Raw genomic sequence first — 11,788 nt, forward strand, 5'->3', positions numbered from 1 at the left:
ATCTGCATTTTTCTTTGATGGCATCAAGAGGCTGCAAAAGTGGCATTCCTGATGGGTCTCCAAGGCGGTTTTACCAAGTTTCCCTGCTATCTTTGCCTTTGGGACAGCAGGGACACCAAGGCGCACTACCACAGGCGGGACTGGCCACAGCGGACCGAGTTCTCTGTGGGGAGGAACAACGTCAAGTGGGAGCCACTGGTGGACCCCCGGAAGGTGCTGATGCCACCACTGCACATCAAATTGGGCCTTATGAAACAATTTGTCAGAGCTCTAGATAAGGAGTCGGCAGCCCTCAAGTACGTTCAAGACTTCTTCCCTAAGCTGTCTGAGGCAAAGGTCAAAGCCGGTGTCTTCGTCGGACCACAGATAAAGAAGATCCTGGAGTGCAATGAATTCCCCAAGAAGCTCACTAGTAAGGAGAAAGCGGCTTGGAACAGCTTTGTCGCAGTGGTTCGGGGCTTCCTGGGCAATCACAAGGCCGAAAACTATGTGGAGCTGGTTGAGACTCTGGTGAAGAACTACAGCACAATGGGCTGTAGGATGTCCCTCAAAGTCCATATCCTTGATGCTCATCTTGATAAATTCAAGGAGAACATGGGAGTGTACTCGGAGGAGCAAGGCGAGCGCTTCCACCAGGATATACTGGACTTTGAACGCCGCTACCAAGGACAGTATAACGAGAACATGATGGGAGACTACATTTGGGGGCTGATTCGTGAAAGTGATTTACAGTATAATCGTAAATCTCGAAAAACTACTCACTTCTAAATCTTTTGTAGTCATTTTTGTATTACTTTAGTATAAATACATGTTAATTTGGATTCATATGTTGTTTTTTTCTGACTTTATGTGAACGAAAAGACACAAATTCGCCCGTTTTCTCATTGGAAATAGGTAAATTTCAAAATATCACTGTCTGGTCACAAAAGCAAAGTTTGTGGGGAATAATAGCCATTTTCTATACTTTTGAGGCATAAGCAATTAGGAAATAACACTTACTACCCAGGAACAAAAATTGTGTTACATAGTGTTATTAGTGTCTTATTGTTTCAGGACTGAAACCCTTGTTTTGCATAGAGCGATACACATTGCTGTGTAGCGCCCATGCTTATTATTTAAGTGTTGTTGACATGCAAGCCAGCCAAATAAAGGAGCTGTTGTGTGTTATTCCTGAGCACTGCACCAACTACACCTGCGCACGGCAAGCCACTTTGCCACAGGTCCGTATGAACCCCAGGTGTAGTGTATCGGCGGGCCCGCCCTTCTCACATGACTATCTCAGGCACTGTAATAGCTAGGCTTGTTTGAAAGTACAGAATTAGAGCTTTCGTATCGTATGTCCTGAACAGCAAACCAAAACTAAGGCTTGAGTCATGTGACATGAGTCAGCTTCTATGTTTGTTGCCTATTACAACAGATAGCATTCTGTTTTCAACACCATTTAAAAACGCAGGCTTTGCACTTTCTATTAATGTCAGGCATGCTCGTATGCGTACTTTGTAACACCCCTTCATTCAGTGCTACATTGTTGTGACGGATAGCAAATCGGTGTTCAAGTGCATATAACTCGAAAACGGAAAGAGCTAGGAGCACAGTCAATATGAAAGAGGAGGCTTGGTGCTTTCCAGTTATCTCGTGATAACTCAGATGACATGTTCCTAGAATAAACTACAGCATCCAGAATACAGAGTTATATGTTGTTTTACTGCTGGGGGCCGGTTGGACCCCAGGTTACCAGGAAAGTGAGTTTTCCAATGTGTCCTTATGAGGGTTAAAACAATAAAAAATAGTATGTGGCATGTTAAAAGTACATGTATACATGTATACAGGGGTTCATTTGTGCCTGATCGCAGTGGATCCTAGATCCTGTACCTTTCTTTCTGACAGGTGAGAATTATTATACAGTTTGCATGAACCGTATAATAAAAAAAAAAAAGTTGTTCAAACCTGAAGGTTATATTAAAACAGGGCTAGGCAAAGGTCAGCAGGCAGCTACCGACACCAACAATAAGGCATGAAACACAGAAGCAGATGCGAACTTGAAGCGCATATGTGGAAGCTACTGTAAATCACGGTCAGTGGAATATAGAAGAAATACTACCCCTTCCTTAATTATAAGAATCTGTACCTTTTTGTTTACAAATTAACCTGCATGTATGGATGTCAATAACTAAGAAACTTTCGTGGCCTTAAATTAATGCTCATTCCAAATGTATCGTCTCCAGTAATCAAGGACAATAAAATACATATATTAGAATTTGCCACGTTAGGTAACCTATAGTGGCAGCAATGTGGAGTAGTGGTTAGGGCTCTGGACTATTGACCGGAGGGTCGTGGGTTCAATCCCAGGTGGGGGACTCTGCTGCTGTACCCTTGAGCAAGGTACTTTACCTAGATTGCTCAAATAAAAACCCAACTGTACAAATAGGTAACTGTATGTAAAAATAATGTGATATCTTGTAACATTTGTAAGTCGCCCTGGATAAGGGTGTCGGCTAAGAAATTTATAATAATAATAAACATTTTTGCACTAAAATAAATATTTTAAAGTTTAAGCAAAGTAAAACAAAGCTATTTGTACAGTTAATTGATATTCAGAATTAATTCAGGACAACCCGGTCGGCATAACTAGAGATCAGCTTAAGGGTTGTAGGAAAGCCGCAGGCTGCATGTGGGGCCTGTGTTGTCACTTTTTAATTTAAAACATAATCTGAGCAGAGACATACTATATCATGAGTAAAATTAATATAATTTAATGTTTTCTTATACTTGATGTTTACATTTGCTTTTTACATTTACATTCGCTAAATACGGTGTACACAAATAACGACTGATCCATTTCACAGCCAAGCAAATTGCTTCATTGTTTTAAATCAAAGGAATTGAACTAAGACTGTTTGTAACAAACCCAATGTGTTTAAGTTATATATTTCTTTCAAGAGCTTGAAATGAACATAAGCAAAACGACCACCTGATCTTGTTTATCATTCTCTTTAAAACAAATGCACAACATATATTTTTATGCAAACAATGGATATTATGAAACAACTAGAAGATTTTTTATTGTTATTATTTATTATTAATTTTCTTTAAAAAAAAATAATATATATATATATATATATATATGTTATGATTATAGTACATTTTTTCCTCCCAACAATTAAGGTAGAATGTGACCAGAGCTATATGTGATCACTTGGCGAAGAATCTGTATTTTTTATCTTTTAGATTAAGATGAGGATTGAGCATTTATGCTTTACAACCCAGAAAAAAAAAAAAACACGTTGCATACTACGTCTATGACTACTACGACTACGACTACGTATAGGCACGAGATCCGCTTGTCCAGAATGGCCCGCAAGGTTGGAAACTACTATGTACCTGCTGAACCCAAACTGGCCTTCATGATCAGGATCAGGATTAATAGTGTCAGCTCCAAGGTGCTCCAGCCAGATCTTCAACAGTGTATTTGTGAAGTTGAACAAGGCTTACATCAACATGCTCAGGATTGCTGAGCCATACATTTCATGGGGTTACCCCAATCTGAAGTCTGTGTACGGGAGCTGATCTACAAACGGGGTCATGGAAAGATCAACATGCAGAGTATTGCTCTGGTTGAAAATTACCTAATTGAGAAATTTCTTGGCAAAACTGGCGCCATCTGTACTGAAGACCTGATCCATGAAATCTGCACAGGTGGAAAAAACTTCAAGGCCGCAAACAAACAAAAAATAAATACGACTATGACGACTACAACTAATAATAATAATAATAATAATAATAATAATAATAATAATAATAATAATAATAATAATAATAGTTATTATTTACTGCACTTTGAATAACATTTTTTTTTATTGTAGCAGCTGAGTGAAAAATAAAAGATCAGCATTGTAGGAGTCTGTTTTTGACCAAAACAGTTTATGGTGCACATCTTTGTATTAAAGCTCCCTGCCAGCATACCAGATTTGCATTCAATTTCTATAAATCTGCTGCATGCGCTTTATCTCAACAGGCAAAGAATGCCTGGGACTCGCTACGACTCTGATTTCCCAAACATGTTTGGGCACAGATACTGTTACAGACACGACTCAGCATTTCCACCAAGGTGTTAACAACTCGAAAGCCTTTCAGGAATGTCTCTAGTTTGCCCCTGAACACAGTTCTCAAGGTTTTAATAAAAGGTGTAGCATTTCCTACAGGTGAGCTGAAGTGATCTATGGATAAACAAGGGCTTTGTTGCTGCATTCAATGAGTGCATTATGAAGTTTAACCTCCCCTTTTGATGTAATGTCAACTGTGAATGCTTACAGCACTGTATAATGAGCTCTGTCTCGTTTGATGTTCTGTCAGCATTTGTTGAGGATTTGACTCCAGTAACACTAAAGAAAACTGTACTTTTCTTATGCCTGATCCTGGATGAAAAAAGAAAGTTTTAAAAGTTGTATGCCACACCCAAGACCCTTAACCATTGCTTTGTTTCTTTAGAACACTAGTCTATACCAGTGCTCGAGTCCCCCCCCCCCCCCCCCCCCAAAAAAGTGCCGGAACGCACTATATCATTTCAACAACAGTTAAAATTTAACTAAAGCCCAATTCGCACAGGACTAAAAATCACCACATAAACAGGTGGTTTTGGAATTTTTTGCGACATCGGTGAAATGTAGTCCCGTGCGAACCGTCCATTTCTTTTTATCCCAGATAATTTTCTCAGAGGTGATCTGATTTTGTACAGGACAACAAGACCTTCTGTAAAATTTCAAACTCAGGTGTCCTTTTTACTCCCGTGCAAATCGACCATGTCAGTGTTATGTTAGAATTGATACAGGTATTCCAGTCTATTCGCATACCTGGCGACTATTAAAAAATGGATGCTTTAAATGGTGCATTTGAAGATACTGTATGTAGGGAAATACATATCACTCAAGGGCATTAGTGCCGGCTGCCGTACGCACGTTATGCACTGTGTGTACCATTGGTTTGCAAAATTTCGGCTTCATAAGTGTGGACTCGCATATAATCTTGTACGATCGTTTGAAGCGAAACAGACATTTTAAGCTTATAGGATGTGGTATTTACTGGGTGTGGGATGCATAATTTAGTAAATTGCGAGCCACACAGTCCTATGTTGTGGTCATAGTGTTGAGGCTGTAAAAATGTGTGAGAGTAAAAGGTATTACAGTCTCTTGCGGTTGAGTGTGTTGATAAATGTGGAATATCTGTTAATGTTCTTTGTTTGTTTTTTTGTTTGAGTTTTTGTTCTTGCTCAGGGCTTGCACAGTCAGATTTATTTCTTAAAACATACTGATATTCAGCGCTTTCAAAATAAGTTCTTCTGAATAGCGGCTTACTCTTCTGCACCGAATAAAACCAAAGGTGTTCTAGTGCTTATAGATAGGAAACTAGATAGGAAACCATGCTGACTGTCTCCCAGGATACTGTTACCATATAGGTAACTTTCCATTTTGGATCTTATAGCTTCCATAAGTTTACATATAATATAAGTCAGGCTTATTGGTCTGTAGTTACCTGGTTCAGTTTTGTCTCCCTTTTTGTGGATCGGTATTATGTTGGCAATTCTCCAGTCTGTCGGTACAACCCCTGTGTGTTATGATCTTGGTTAGCGGTTTGTAAATAACTTCTTTCATTTCTTTGAGTACTGGCCCAGGGGATTTTAAGAGCTCCTAGTCCCTTTAACACGTCTGCCTCTGTTATGCTAAAGTTATTTAAAACTGGATAGGAACAGGTCGACATGTGGGGCATGTTGCCCGTTCCCTTCTTTGTAAAAACTTGTGAAAAGTAATCATTTAATATATTTGCTATTTTTTTCTCTTCGTCTATGATTTTGCCATTTGTATCTCTTAAACATTTTACCTCCTCTTTGAATGTTCTCTTGCTGTTATAATATTGGCAAACCTTTTTGGAATTGGTTTTAGCCCCCTTAGCAATGCTCATTTCTATCTCTCTCTTGGCCTTTCTGACTTCCTTTTTGACTTGTGTTTGCAGATCCAAGTACTCTTTCTGTGTACTTTGTTCTTGGTCCCTTTTAAATGCTTTTTAAAATGTATTTTTTCTGTGACTATTTTTTTAATTGATCTATTAAACCATTTTGGCAATTTTGTTTTAGATTTAGATTTGTCTACTTTTGGGATGTAATTATTTTGCGCCTCTAGTACTACATTTAAAAAAAAAAAACAGCCACCCTTTTTCCATGGATGTTGTCTCTATTTTACTCCAATCTACTTCTGTTGGTCTATGTTTCATACCATCATAGTTTACCTTTCTAAAATTGTAAATTGTATACACCCTGGTCCACCAAGGCAATTCATATTCTTAATGATATATTTTAATGAAACTGGTCTTTGCACATTCCAGGATCTTAAAGATACCTACTCTCTCCCAGGTTTCTCGTACTTTATGTACTTAAGGCTTAGGTCAGCACTGTGAGCATATGGAGTGCCGTGGAGTCTAGAGCTCTCCTCACACCCCATGGTAATGTGGTTAAAACAAGATCGACCTTCACGTGGTTTTGTGTCCAATATTTCTGAAAATCTTGTTAATCAAAAGTGCAATGTCCTCGGGGTTTTAAACTGTGGGCACAGGATTTAAAGGACCTAGGATGCTCTCCTGATTGGAACACGATATGGGTAAATACGGTTATGTCTTCTAAAAACCCAGCTCACCAGCTTATACATTTTAAGGTTATTCACAGGGCCTATGCCATCCCTTTAAAGTGCTACCAAATTAAACTTCGCTTAGACCCCTCCTGCTCAAACTTTGGGCTCGGTGTAGTGGGTAACATGTTGCACATGTTCTGGAAATGCCCCAAAGTAGCTGGGTTATGGTCCTATGTATGTGTTACATTGTCTCACATTTTAGAAACTGACATACCCAATGTACAATCCCTGCTTTTTTTAATGATGACTCTGCTCTCTTTCCACATCTCAGCTGAAAGTTCTATTAGCAGGACTTACAGCTGCAAAAAAAGCGATAGTCTGCTCTTGGGTCACCCCTAATGTTTCTCCATGGCAGATGTGGTTGGGTGTATTCAGAGACATTGTCGGATTGGAACATACCACATCTCAACTGAACAAGGCTCACCCCTCCACACTGCATGCTTGGGGTCTGATCGCTTTTACACTAGCTAACCAGGCATAATATTAGGAGGGTTCCTGCAAGCTCTGAGGCTATGTATATAGTTCTTGTTGTAATTGTACCTGTAACTGATTTATGTTTTGGATAAAAATAAAAACCACTGATAATATATATATATATATATATATATATATATATATATATATATATATATATATATATATATATATATATATATATTCACACACTGTATGTATTTAAAGCACAATGTTTTGTTATTGTTTTAGTACCTCTTGAGAATGCCTGACTGTCAGCTAGTAATTATTGAATTAGCTGACAGTCACGCAGATTTATTAAACTTGTGCAAAATGTGGCCGAGGGGTTAATAAGAACCTGCAGCTTTCGCAGAGTCGGGGAATGTGTGTTCGGAGGAGGAACGACGGTCGGCAGGTAAAGCTGATTTCAACTACCACGATACTTGTTTGTTCCGTGTCTGTTTTGTTTGTCTGCTTTTGGCCAAAGTAGCGTTAGTTTTTGCAAACATTTTTCAAACATTTTATTTTGTTCCTTTATTAATCGTGCAAGCAGCATTTTCATTACCCCAGCACTGTTGTCTGTGTCTGCTGGGTCTGACATCCATGTCACACTGTCCCATGAGATTCTGACTTGCTGTTAAGAAGCACAACACTTTTTTGATCCCGATGGCTTTCCATTGAGATCACTATGCGTGCACACGTATAATCTGGTTTATTTACTTTTAAATAGAGGCTCGAGCTGCTGTGTTGATCCTGTGTTTTTTTTTTAAATATTAGTCTCACATATCACATGGAGCTCTTTTTCATTTGCCATTTTTTAAACTGTTGCGCAACTTCCGGTGAGGTGGTAAATAAGTGCAAGGTATTTTTGTCATTTCTAGCAAATATGAACATCTGATTTTTGTATCCAAAAACATGTCAAATATTCGTTCGAATATTCAGATATTTGTCACAGCATTATGATGTGTAAATAAAGGGACTCACAGGACTAAATTTCACAGATGTCGATAAACATTCTGAAACCACCTGCTTGTGTGGTGATTTTTAGTCCCGTGCAAATGTCTGTATTTCAAATAGGTTTATTTGTTCCTTTTATTGTCGTCGTGGACTACATGTCTCACTGTAGTTGCTGTTCTGTCTCGCTGTGTTTATTCATTTTTAGAAAGGGAAATGGTTATGAAATTTGATTGCAGTTTTCTAAGTGACAGTGCAGGTGCTATGAAACTCAGAAAAAAACAACACTGATAGGCTGAAACACTTTACAGACTGTTGATGTAGAGTCGTTATTGGCATGAGATGGGATGTTGGTGTGGTTCAGTTTTGCTTACCTTGTTAAACATTTCTGGGGCGCTCCTAATCAAGGAACGACATGGTTATTGTTGCCTTTGGAAAAGAAGGCACAACGAAATGAGTTATTTACACCTGGTTCATTGTTTACAAATCATGCACAAAAATGCCTTCTCTGACCACAACATCACATTTCATTTTGAATTTACCGACTTTCGTTGATAAAAAATAATCCACATTTGGGAGGTTAATAGACGTCCTTTGCTTTTGACCAACTCCGAGGACACCTGCTTTTTAATCCTGTGCGACTCACACTTAAGAATAACATACAGTAGAAGCTTGTTCATCCGAACAGTTTGGGGGACATAGAAATGGTTTGCATTAATGAGTGTGAAGATGAACGCAAGTTTACAAAAAACACCAATACACGTACATATATTGTACGCTAAAGGTTATGTAAAAATTAGCATTTTTCTCACAGCCCCAAACACTGTGTTTCCTAAGTGCTACACTGTATTATTATTATTATTATTATTATTATTATTATTATTATTATTATTATTATTATTATTATTTATTTCTTAGCAGACGCCCTTATCCAGGGTGACTTACAATTGTTACAAGATATCACATTATTTTTACATACAATTACATTATTTCTTACACATTATTTTTACATACAATGACATTATTTTGTACACATTATTTATACATACAATTACCCATTCATACAGTTGGGTTTTTACTGGAGCAATCTAGGTAAAGTACCTTGCTCAAGGGTACAGCAGCAGTGTCCACCCCCTGGGATTGAAACCACGAACCTCCGGTCAAGAGTCCAGAGCCCTAACCACTACTGCACACTGCTGCCCTCTAACCACTACGCCACACTGCTGCCCTGTATATAACTTCACTGCAAAGCACATCTCACAGCGGTACTGAAATGTTCTGTACAAGTACAATAAATGTAAAACTGATTCAAACAATATATGTTATATATATATTGTAACACGACTGGTAGTGTGGTGCTACTGGTCACTGACTTTTCGCTCTCACAGACTGGCACGGACTTGCTGCGTATTCAGGTGAATGAACTTTATTTACAATATTTACACAATTATGCAATTTCTTCAGCAGACTATTGCCCTGTACAGGCCACTGACTGACTTACTTCTTCGCCCCTCTCTAAGCTACTTCAAGTCTACCAGGGTACTACAGGCTTTGGCCTGTGGAATGTCCCGACTGGGCGACACCAGTCCTCAGGAGCGGCCTACTCTGGCCGACGTAGTTGTTAATACAGGTAAGTAGTGTAGAGGTTCCCTCTGCTGGAGTGAGTCAGTCACACAGGTAAGCGAAGAACAGGCTCCCTCTGGTGGAGTGAGCCAACAATGCATATATTTCAAATTGTTTTATATTGAAAAAATACCTTATACAGGAAAACAGCTTACTGTATGTATATTTTGAGTTGCCTAAAGACAACTGGACAAAACAAATATAGTAGTGGAGTACTGGTTTGGGCTCTGGACTCTTGACCGGAGGGTCGTGTGTTCAGTCCTAGGTGGGGGACACTGCTGCTGTACCCTTGAGCAAGGTACTTTACCTAGATTGCTCCAGTAAAAACCCAACTGTATAAATGGGTAATTGTATGTAAAAATAATGTGATATCTTGTAACAATTGTAAGTCGCCCTGGATAAGGGTGTCTGCTAAGAAATAAATAAATAATAAATAAAATAATAAATAACAGCACAGGTAAGTTGAAGCCAGGCTCCCTCTGGTGGAGGGATCCTGAACCACAGGTAAGCGCAGGACAGGCTCCTTCTGGTGGAGTGACCCTGCAACATAGGCAAACACAGGACAGGCTCCCTCTGGTGGAGTGACCCTGCAACACAGGCAAACACAGGACAGGCTCTCTCTGGTGGAGTGACCCTGCAACACAGGCAAACACAGGACAGACTCCCTCTGGTGGAGTGACCCTGCAACACAGGACAGGCTCCCTCTAGTGGAGTGACCCTGCAACACAAGTAAGCACAGGACTGGCTCCCTCTTGTGCAATGGTCCTGAAAACACAAGGAAGTAAAGATGGACTCTCTCCTGGTGGACTGGTCCAGGAACACACGTGAGGAGAGGGGGACTCCTAGTGGAGTGATCCAGAAACACAGGTAGGTTCAGGTGGGGCTCTCTCTGGCTACCACCTGCAACGTCCACAACATATACCAACGGCTCCCTCTTGAGGAGTGAGCCAGGAGCACCAGTATTTGTATCCGGGCTGTGGGGAGGGATCCCCTGCAGCCAAGTCCCCTGACGTCCACGGATGGAAGTTGTGTCCCTTAACAGAAGGCAGACTGCTAGCGCTTCCACTGTATTACAGATCCAACACAAGTTTTGTCCAGACAAACAATAAACAATGTCTTACAACCAAAATCTGGTGTTTTCAGTTATTTCTTTCATCACTGAGCTGAGTGTAGCTCGCTGCTCCTGCAGCGCGTAAATATACATACTCGTTCAGTCCCCGGGTCGTATGCACAACACTTGTCTTTCAGCAGAACAGCTGCTGTGACGGCGAACAACAGAACACCGTGGCACACCGCAGGATTTTGAATTAAACACAGTGTAGCCAGAATGAATTACAGCTGGTAAAACACTTTAGAAAATAAATAAACTGTGCAAAATAAAAGACTACCTCACCAAGAGGAAAAACGCACTCGTTTTAAACTGAACAATGATTTACTATCTAAATGCAACTCATTCACTTTACCTTCCGATACTTTCAGGAACCAAAACACACTTTTGCTGGCTTCTCCAGGCAGGACAATCAGGCGGTGTTTCCCACGATCACACATCGCCCCGATTGTTTTGCCTTGCTTCCTTATAAACCCAGTAACCCCTCCCTAGGGATTTGTACTTGGGCTTCTGGGTTGTGTAGTTTCTGCTATGGCACTGCCATTTCTTAAAGGCAATGCTGCCCTTTCCATTACAATATATATATAATTATTATTATTATTATTATTTATTTCTTAGCAGACACCCTTATCCAGGGTGACTTACAATTGTTACAAGATATCACATTATTTTTTACATACAATTACCCATTTATACAGTTGGGTTTTTACTGGAGCAATCTAGGTAAAGTACCTTGCTCAAGGGTACAGCAGCAGTGTCCCCCATCGGGGATTGAACCCACAACCCTCTGGTCAAGAGTCCAGAGCCCTAACCACTACTCCACACTGCTGCCCTTAATATATATATATGCTGAATATATATTAACTAAAAGGTCTTTATGAATTTATATAACAAACATGCACATACAGCTAAAGTGTACATACTGTAACTGGTACATCCCTGCTGTTTTTATTTATTTATTGTTAGTATTGTA

At 39.6% G+C, this 11,788-nt stretch overlaps 1 pseudogene; it reads left to right on the forward strand.

The window, feature by feature from the left end:
• The first annotated feature begins 3,299 nt into the window (after positions 1 to 3,299).
• LOC117394492 (large ribosomal subunit protein uL30-like) lies at positions 3,300 to 4,048 on the forward strand (annotated as a pseudogene).
• The last annotated feature ends 7,740 nt before the right edge of the window (positions 4,049 to 11,788 follow it).

Source organism: Acipenser ruthenus, chromosome 3, assembly GCF_902713425.1.
Source record: "Acipenser ruthenus chromosome 3, fAciRut3.2 maternal haplotype, whole genome shotgun sequence".
In the NCBI taxonomy this organism is placed as follows: domain Eukaryota; kingdom Metazoa; phylum Chordata; class Actinopteri; order Acipenseriformes; family Acipenseridae; genus Acipenser; species Acipenser ruthenus.